This window comes from Rousettus aegyptiacus, unplaced genomic scaffold (genome assembly GCF_014176215.1).
Source record: "Rousettus aegyptiacus isolate mRouAeg1 unplaced genomic scaffold, mRouAeg1.p scaffold_m13_p_15, whole genome shotgun sequence".
NCBI lineage: Eukaryota > Metazoa > Chordata > Mammalia > Chiroptera > Pteropodidae > Rousettus > Rousettus aegyptiacus.
This window is the reverse complement of record NW_023416290.1, coordinates 22,752,914-22,762,575: the sequence shown is the minus strand read 5'-3', so window position 1 is coordinate 22,762,575 and position 9,662 is coordinate 22,752,914. Positions and strand designations below refer to the sequence as shown.

The window sequence follows — 9,662 nt, the reverse complement described above, 5'->3', positions numbered from 1 at the left end:
CAAAAAGAAACATACAAAACTTTACTCTTCCCTAGGAAAAGGAAGTACTACCTCTCTCTTCCAGGGTAGTTTTCTATACAAACACTTTTGAAAAGGTAACACAGGATAGATAATATCATAAACATATTGAAACTCCATACGTTGTAGCCGCCAGCCCCCAAGAGACACACGAACCACCAGAAATCAGTGAGTTATAGGAAATACACTCTTTATTCAGCCAGCTGGGTCTGCCAGGAGTACGCAGACCCCAAATTAAGCAGCCCAAAATGTACAGGTACAAGGTTTTGAGCCCAAAACCCCATTCTTCATTCTGTGTAAACACAAAGGTCTATTTTTCTTCTATTCGCTACCTGTCAACCCACAGGTCGAATGTGCAAGTAGGGGTACAGAAACAGAAAGCTTATTGTTAGAATGTTATGTTCCTATGGGTGACAGCCTATGTTCCAATGGGCAACAACCTATGTTCCCACAGGCGAAAGCCAAGCAGTAATTTTCTAGCTAGCACATTCCCCACTGGTCTAAGCATAAAATCAAATCCTTGATTCTTCATGTGGAATTTGCTCATAGTCTCTATTTTGTAATGCTAAAAGTTTAATATTTTAATTCTGTTTCTTATAAATGCAAACAAGAAATTGAGAAAACATGGGCCAAAAGTTAACAAGAGGAGGAGGAGGATTTAAGGTCCAGCTATAGCAGATAAAAGGGTTGTTAGCCATGGTGACCAATTAAACATTCTATGAAACTAATTATTTGATTCTAGTCTCTGTTTTTCCCTGACATCTAAGTTTCTCTGTACTAGTAGTAAGCTTTCTCTAATTATTCTAGAGTTATTGGCATAGAAGCAACAGGTTTCACCTAGAGCTATACATAATCCATCTTGTTCTAAAAATAATAAATCTAAACCTCTTCTATTTTGGAGGACTACTTCTGCTAGTGAATCAACTTGAAGTTCTAGCCTGCTGAGCTCAGTTAAATTTAGGGGAGTTCTAACCCCAACATAATAAGGGGGTTTGGGGTTTAGGCACAACCAGCAATCTTGTCCTATGTCTGGGGTGATCTTATTTAAGACCTTGTGTATTATCGTTAGCAAAGTTATTAATGTTCCTTCTGGTTCTGGTTGTGGCTGGTCGAATGCCTGGGCTAAAGAGGAAAAAAGGAAGAAACAGAGAGTTAGACTTATGTATGCTTGAGTCTTAGTCCTAAGGGCCCATCTTCCTGAGCTGTCCACTCTCACGCTGCCTTCACGTGGGAGTGGTGAATCTATATGGGATGCCATCTACTTTAACTGCAGTGGGCGTCATCAGGTAGACAGTGAAAGATCCTTTCTATTTGGGTTCTAGTCCTCTGGAAGTGAACTTCCACACAGAGTCCCTAGGTTGAAACTGATGGGGAAGTCCATCTCCCAGAGCTGAGTGGACGGCACAAAAACGGGACCAAATCTCCTTCTGTACACTTTGAAGGGCCTGTAAAGACTCAAGTAAGACAAGGTAACACAGTTCTGCCTTTTTTTTCATCTTCTATTCTAAATATTAAAGGTGGGGGTTTCCAAAGAAAATTTCAAATGGGGTGAATCCATTAATATACAAAGTGTACCTACTCGGAGAAGAACAGAGGGGAGAAGTTCTACCCAGGTCTCACCAGTTTCTAATCCTAACTTGACTAATGTCTCTTTTGGGGTCTGATTCATTCGCTCTACTTGGCCTGAACTTTGGGGCCGGTATGCACAGTGGAGTTTCTATTGCAAATTTAGGTAGTTAGCCAATTGTTGTGATACCTTTGTTACGAAGGCTGGACCATTATCTGACCCTAAAGTTCCAGGGAGACCAAATCATGGGAGGATTTCTTGTAGTAGTTTCTTAGCAACTACTAAGGCAGTTTATTTCCTGGTGGGGAAGGCTTCTACCCATCCTGAAAAGGTGTCTATAAAAACAAGTAAATATTTTTAACCCTCCACAGTCAGGGTTACCTCAGTGAAATCGCCTTCCCAGTGGCCCCCCAGATAGGTTCCTCTTTCCCTATGCCTAGGTTCTTTTATCTTCCCCTTCTTTGGATTAACTTGGGCACAAGTCAGGCATCGTGAGGAAATCTCCTCTGTGGTTCTTCTACCTTTCTAACAAGTGAAAGTAGGGGTCTAAAGCTTGGATTATCTTAGTTTGCCCTAGGTATGTGGTCTGGTGTAGTGGTGGAGGAGAGTCCTTCTAAGGGCCGTGAGAGCCCGGTTTTTCAATTTGGGGTTGTCCACCACTCCTGCTGGTTCCTAGTGGCTTCCATATCTTGAAAATATATGTTCTCTTCCACTATAAAGGTCAGAGATGGAGGCAATTTTGAGTAAGGAACAACAGTCAGTAGATGTGGTGGTGCCCTCACTGGCCTTGTGGCCGCAGTTCTTGTCTCTGCATTGGCTCCTCGGTTTCCCTCAGGCTCAGGACTACTCCCTTTTTGATGTTCTTTACAGAAAACAGTAGCAAGAGCCTTCGGCATCTACATGGCTTCAAGTAAGGCTAAGATCTCCTCCTTGCTCTTGATGTCCTTCCCAGCTGAAGTCAGAAGCCCTCTTTCCTTGTAGATGGCTCCATGTACATGCGCAGTGGCAAAGGCATATCGGTTGTCTGTATATATTGCAACTGCCTTATCCTTTCCCCATCTTAGTGCCTCGGTGAGGGTAATGAGTTCTGCATTTTGAGCAGAAGTCATATGGGGAAGAGCTTGTGAACAGATGGTGCCAGTTAGAGTTACAACTGCTGCCCCAGCATACCTCTTTTCTTCCTGCATGAAGTTGCTCCTGTCCATGAACAGAACTTCATTGGCCTCAGGTAAAGGGGAGTCTTTGAGGTCTGGCCACAAGGAACACACAGCATCAGTGAAATCTATGCGGTCATGAATGGGGGTCTTGGGGTTTGGGTCTGGCAACAGATTGGCTGCGTTGATGACAGTAGCATTGGATTTTAGCTATACGTTTAGGGTCATCTGGTGCTTCCCTGTCATTGAACACCTTCTTCTGGGGTATCTCAACAAGCTGGGACAGATTCATCCTTGCAAAACCTTCTAATTTTTGCAATTTACACCAGATATCAGGGGCTGCCTGAGTAGCAAAGGCTATATTAATTGCCTGCTGGTTCTCAGAGGCCTCAGGATCATTGAGGGTATATACCCGGTACGCCTCATTCAAGAAACACTCCAGAGGATTCCTGAAGTCCTTCCGTGTATAACTTAAGTTACCTTAAAAAGGTTAGTTGGCTGATGGGCAGCCATCCTAATTCCCCCAATTAGAATCTGGTGGTACCGATCTAATGCCATTCTCCCTGCCTGAGAATTGTGTCCCCTGTTTGGGTGGGTGGAGGAAAATTCCTCCTCAATTTGTTCCCCTGCTTCCTCAACTCTCCTTCTTCCCATAGCTATCTTTTGTGTTTCAGTCTGAATGTATCCTCCTTCTTCTGAGTGGTCAAGGTGGTAATTAAAAGCTGTTGGCAATTGTCCTAGGTGGGGCAGTGAGTCTGAAAGACACTTTCTAAGAGCCTCATTAATGCCTGCGATTTCTAAGAGAAAGGCGGATTCTATGCCTTCCAGTTGTATAGGTCACTAGTCGAGAAAGGCACATAAACCATAAAGGGCCTGTCTGTGTGATGCCCCTGGGGTGGTGCATCTCGCAAGGGGAGGATAGCTGGGGTGGTGGTATTGGCTGGTGTCCAGCCTGGAGCAGGAGCAGGAGGCCCATAGGGGTTACTTGCCCACATCCGAGGAGATGAGGAGGTGCTATTTGGCCTCTGTTGTCCTGAATTATAGGGTGGGGGACGGTCACTGTCCTCTGGAGCAGATCGGAGGAGTAAGGGACTGGACTGTCTTGGAGATTCAGTTGTTGTATGTTTCGGGGTGCCCACAACTAAGACTCGTGCCCCTGGAGAAAGAGCACACTGGCAGAGTCAAGGAGAGGGGTTCTGAACAAGGTTTAACCATTGATCAATGTAGGGAAACTGATCAGGATGTCCTGGGTCTCCCGTGACAATCATCCAAACATTTTTCATTAAACCCCTGTCAAAGGAACCCTCTGGAGATCAGTTTATACCAAGAGATGGCCACTCAACTTCACACAATGTTTTCAGTCTGCCTAGAGAAAACCTTATGCCATAGTCAGCTCCCTCTACAAACCCTTCTTTGAAATGTTGCAGGAGAAACCCCAAGGATGTCTTCTGTGAACTTGAGGCTTCCCCCCATTGCTTGTGCAGAAAACACAAAACAGACACTCAGACAAGAACAATTACTGGGGTGTAGGTGAACCCAGAGATGTCTGTCACCTACAACGTAGACAAGACCAAAGATAATAAACAGAACTCGATGACAGGGCACAGGTGGTGGTGTACCATGGCTTGGCCGCAGTCCCAGAGATATGACTGCATCCAGTATCTCTACAGACCCCCAATGACCAGTCAACAGAAACAGAAAGGTACCTTTTATCCAGATGTGTAGGCCTCAGAGATTCCAGTTGGGACCAGGAACAAAGAGTGTGTCCTAAAGGCTGTGTCCTTGACGATTGTATTGACCCCATCATGGCATTCAAGGGCCCTTGAACGTCTCAGGTTGGCCACCCCTTTGAATCCGTAACAGACAGCAACCTCTTCAGAGGCCGGTCCAGTCTTAGATGTCAGGGCCACTCCCTGAGATCTCGCTGGGGCCTCCAAATGTTGTAGCTGCCAGCCCCTGAAAGACACATGGACCACCAGAACTATGTTCCCATGGGTGACAGCCTATGTTCCCACGGGTGATAGCCAAGCAGTAATTTTCCAGCCAGCACACATAAAGAATCTTCTATTTCAGAATGACAGTTAGTTTCCTTTTGACACTATTTTAAAAACGGGGTGAGATCAGAAAGAAAAAAATTAAAATAAGACATAAAAATGTTAATGTTGTAACATCACTATGTTATACTATGTTAGAATTTTTAAACACAAAAATTCATACTCATGAATATTTCTATAACACTTCTGATCTAAAAAGATTACCGTGCTAAAGAATTTTGGATTTAGTATGATGCCCTGAAGTAAATTAAATGCTCATGCTCAATCTTTTCTATTCTATTCTATTACTTATTCATTGCATAAATATTCAAAAATAAAACATATGAATGTGCTTATATTTGTCTCCAAACAGAAGTAGTACTTTAAATGTAAAATAACAATTATACTTAAGGTTTTCCACTTAATTCTTCAAAAATATTTGTTGAAATGTTAAAAATACAGTAAGATTTCTTTATAAAAAATTTCTCTAAGCACAATATATGCAGATTAAACACTAAATATCTAATACATTAAACAAAATTTTCTTTAGCCACATGAAATATTAATGAATTTTAAATATAAAATATACACATTAAAGTTGAAATTCTCAGCACTCATACATTTTTAAAAAATGTTTTGGTTTCAAAATGGTGGAGTAGGTAAACACTGTACTTACCTCCCTCTAGACCACATCGAAATTACAACTAAACTACACTACTGCCACCATTGAGAAATATTTGAAGTCTAGCTGAACAGAAGTCCTACAATGAATTACATACACAAGAAGCTACCTCAATTGGTAGAAGCCTTGAAGAAGAGGAACCAGCTGGTCTCACGTCTGTATGTGGTGGTTAAAAATTGAGAGGAATATCTGAACTGTGGTGTCCCCTCCCCTAGAATAGCAAGAGGTCCCAGCCCCACACCAGGCTCCTCAGCCCAAGGTTCTATTGTTGGGAAGAGAATCTTCACAACATCTGGCTATAAAAATTGTGGTTGAGTGAGACAAATAGTGGCAGGAGTGACAGATGCTCCTCTCTATGGGCCCATGTGCTGACTCACTGGCAGACTCATTCACTCTGCTCTCCAGGGCTGGAGTATCAACTCAGGGGAGCCAGGGATATATAGGGAGAAACTAAATTGTCTGGCTCTAGGACGAGGGCTTGAGGGGCAGCTATCTTTCAGACAGAAGTGCTGGCAGAAGCCTTTGTTTCTTTGTTAAGCCCTCCTCACTCCAAGCTTGCAGACATAAGCAGCTGCCATAACTGAGCCTCCATCAACCTGACTAAAATTAGTCACTCTCATGATTATCTAAGACATACAAAACTTGCAGACCCACCCAGCAACTTCCAGTGGCTTTTTTACACAAATGGTCTGTCCTGACTCATGCTGTGGGCTTTCCTAAAATCTCTCGAAGATTCATAAAATCTCAAAAAGCAGCATCTGGTTTCAGTCTTAGCACAGCTCTTGGTGAGTGGCCTCAAGCCTGGCACTAGTGTCATCAGGCCTTGGTTCATGGCTTGGACTTTTGAGACACCTCCAAGCCCTGCACAAGTGGCAGCCATCTATAAATTTCTTTGTGGCTTATTTCAGGTGACCCCAGGCAGGGCACAGGCTGTGGATGTACTAGGGATATGGCAGGGGTTCTTCCAGGAGGCCATGGGGCCAGCATACCAAGTCACTGGCTCTGATGAAGCCAGAGCATCATCCAGAGCCAAATCCGAGGATGACACACTCAAAGGGAAGATTAGTAGGCACCAGAGACCTGAAAAATTGAATCCTGCTCTGAAGGGTCAGTTCCTACGTAACAAGTCCTCCACTAGAGTCATGGCCAGTTCTCACAACTAGTTAGCCAGAGGGTCAATTCCTCCCACTGTCATGCAAACAGTAACCAAGGTTAAACTTCAACAAGAGGGCAGACACAACCCATACAAAGGACTCACCTGGATAACCAGGCTCAGGTGACCATGGATACTGCACCTCTGGGCCCCACGGGACATCTTCATAAGGTCACTCTATTAGAAAAGGGAGACATAACAACTTTAATTAATACATAGAAACATAGAATGGCAGCTGAAATAAGGAGACAAAGATATATGATCAAACGAAAGAACAGAACAAAACTCCAGAAAAAAAAATGGAGACAAGCAAGCTACCAAATGCAGAGTTCAAAATTCTGGTTGTAAGAATGCTCAATAAACTTAGAGGAAGAAAAGATTAATTCAGTGAAAACTTTAACAAAGAGGCAGAAAACATAAAAATGGAGATGGAATATCTGTATATTCCATCAATACAATAACTAAAGTGGACTATATTAGAAGGAATCAACAGTAGATTAGATGAAACAGAGGATTGGATCAGTGATTCAAAAGATAAAGTGGCAGAAAATACCCAATCAAAACAACCACAAGAAAAAAAAAATAAGGCTAGTTTAAGGAGCCCCTGGAACAACATCAAGAGTACTAACATTTGCATCCTAGGGGAACCAGAAAGAAAGGGAAAAAGGAATTGAAAACCTATTTGAAAAAATAATGACAGAACACTTCCTTAACATGGAGAAGAGAATAGATAAACAAGGTTGGTAAGTGGAGAGATACTCAAATAAGATGAATACACGAGGTCCACAGCAAGACGCATCATAATTAAAATATCAAAGGTTAAAGACAAAGAAAAAATCTTAAAAGCACCAAAAGAAAAGCAATTAATTACCTATAAAAGAGCTCTCATAAGACTGTCAGCTGATTTCTCAACAGAAATATTGCAGGTTAGAAGGAATCGGCACAAAATATTTAAAGTGATGAAAAGAAAAGACCCACAACTAAGACTAGTCTACCCGGCAAATCTTCTCAGATAAGGAAGTGCTAAAGGAGTTTATCACCACCAAACAAGTATCACAAGAAATGTTAGAGGGACTTCTTCAAGAGAAGAAGAAAAAAAGATCAAAAATACAAATAATAAAATAACGATAGCTGTGTATCTATCAATCATTACTTTAAATGTAAATGGTTGAATGCTCTAATCAAAAGGTAGTATGGCCAAATGGATAAAAAAAAAAAAGACCCTTACATATATTGCATACAAAAGACTCAATCAGATCAAAAGACACACATAAACTTAAAGTAAAGGGATGGAAAAAGATATTTCATGAAAATGGAAACAAACAAAAAAGCTGGGATGGCAATACTTATACCAGACAAAATGGACTTCAAAACAAAAGTTATAACAAGAGACAAAGAAGTTCTTTTGTACGATCTCACTTCTGGGTATATTATATTTGAAGAAACCCAAAACGCAACTTAGAAGGGGCATGTGAATCTATATGTCCATTGCAACATTATTAACAAGAGCTAAGATATTGAGGCAACCTGTGTGTCCAGTAATGGATGAACAAATAGAGGTGGTACAGATTACATATATAAAATAAAAAATTGTCCTCCACACACACAAAAAAAATCTTGCCTTCTACAACAAGACAGATGGATTTAGAGGGTATCGTGGTAAGTGGAGTAAGTCAGACAAAGACAGATATTACATGATTTTGCTTGCATTTGGAATCTGAAGAACAAAATAAACAAACAAATAAAAAAAACCCAAAATCATAGATACAGAGAACATTTTGATGGTTGCCAGGAGGGTAGTGGGTTAATGGGAAAGGTAAAAGAAAGAATGGGTAAAGAGATACAGATTGGCAGTTGCAAAATAGTCATGGGGATATAAAGTATAGTATTATGAATATAGTCAATAATATAAAAAGAGTAAATAAAAAGATAAATAAATAAATAAATAAATAAATGCTTTGGTTTTATTTGTTATTAAAATTACATTAGTTGATACATGTTGTGGTCATTAAAATTAGATAATTTTTTAAAAAACTCATACTTATTTTTATTTGGTACATTTGTTATTTTGCTACAAAGAGCTCTTTAGTCTTTGCTAATAATGAAATAACATGATAATGAAAATAAAAAGTGAAATTGGTGAAATGAAGAACACCAAGAGACAGACAAGACCCTCCCTGCCACTGCGGTTGGGCAGGAATGAAAGGGGGCTCTCTGTTAAGCCACGAGCATGTAGGTCTCTGCAAGTATTACTGACAGAAAAGAAGGCACTTCATCACAGAGTCAGAGGATGGTACAAAATAACTTCTCTCAAAAGGGGTTTTCTAACATAGGCACAGGGATGATGACCTGGTTCTTCCGGACATGGACCTCACAGTAAGTCTGGAGATTGATGGCTGCTGGTACACCTTCACCTTGTCTATGCAGGCTTCCATCTTCAATTGCTTCATAGCCCTTCTGGCCTGGGAGATGCTGGTGGTGCTGTTACTGGACAGGCCCGCCTTCATCCTGTGGCCCTGTTGAAGAAGTGGTCTGGAAATAAGCCTGAGCAAGGGATAAGCTGGTGTGTAGTCAAATAAGAGGCTGATTCAGGGCTCCTGCTTTGAGGCTCACCTGACACAGAGCAGAACAGGTTCTCTTGAGGCCACAGTTTACCGGGACTCACCTGACAGGCCTTCCCCAACCTGCACACCTCCCCCAACTCCCAAGTCCCAGCTCCAGCCAGACTTGTAATGAACTCAGGAGAGGGGGATCTTAGGAAGAGCACACTAGGTCTAAATAATGCTGGAACCTGCTGGTCACCAGTCACTATGTAACTGCCCTTCTTATCTGACCCTTCATGGCAACTAGACTGAAGTAGGCAGATCCTTGTTCAGAGGAGGGAAAGGCAGCTGACTGATTTTGTGCCTGGGTCAGTGTACTGGTTTCCTAGGGCTGCTATGACAAGTTATTACAAACTTGGTGCCTTAAATTCTGGTATTATTTATTCTCACAGTTCTGGGGGCTATAAGTTCAAAATCAAGATGTCAGCAGGGCAATGCTCCTTTTGAAGGAT

The 9,662-nt window shown here is 41.7% G+C and overlaps 1 pseudogene; it reads right to left on the bottom strand.

Moving 5' to 3' along the window:
- Nucleotides 1–8,890: 8,890 nt before the first annotated feature.
- On the bottom strand, nucleotides 8,891–9,114 carry LOC107514050 (annotated as a pseudogene).
- Between the last annotated feature and the right edge of the window lie 548 nt (nucleotides 9,115–9,662).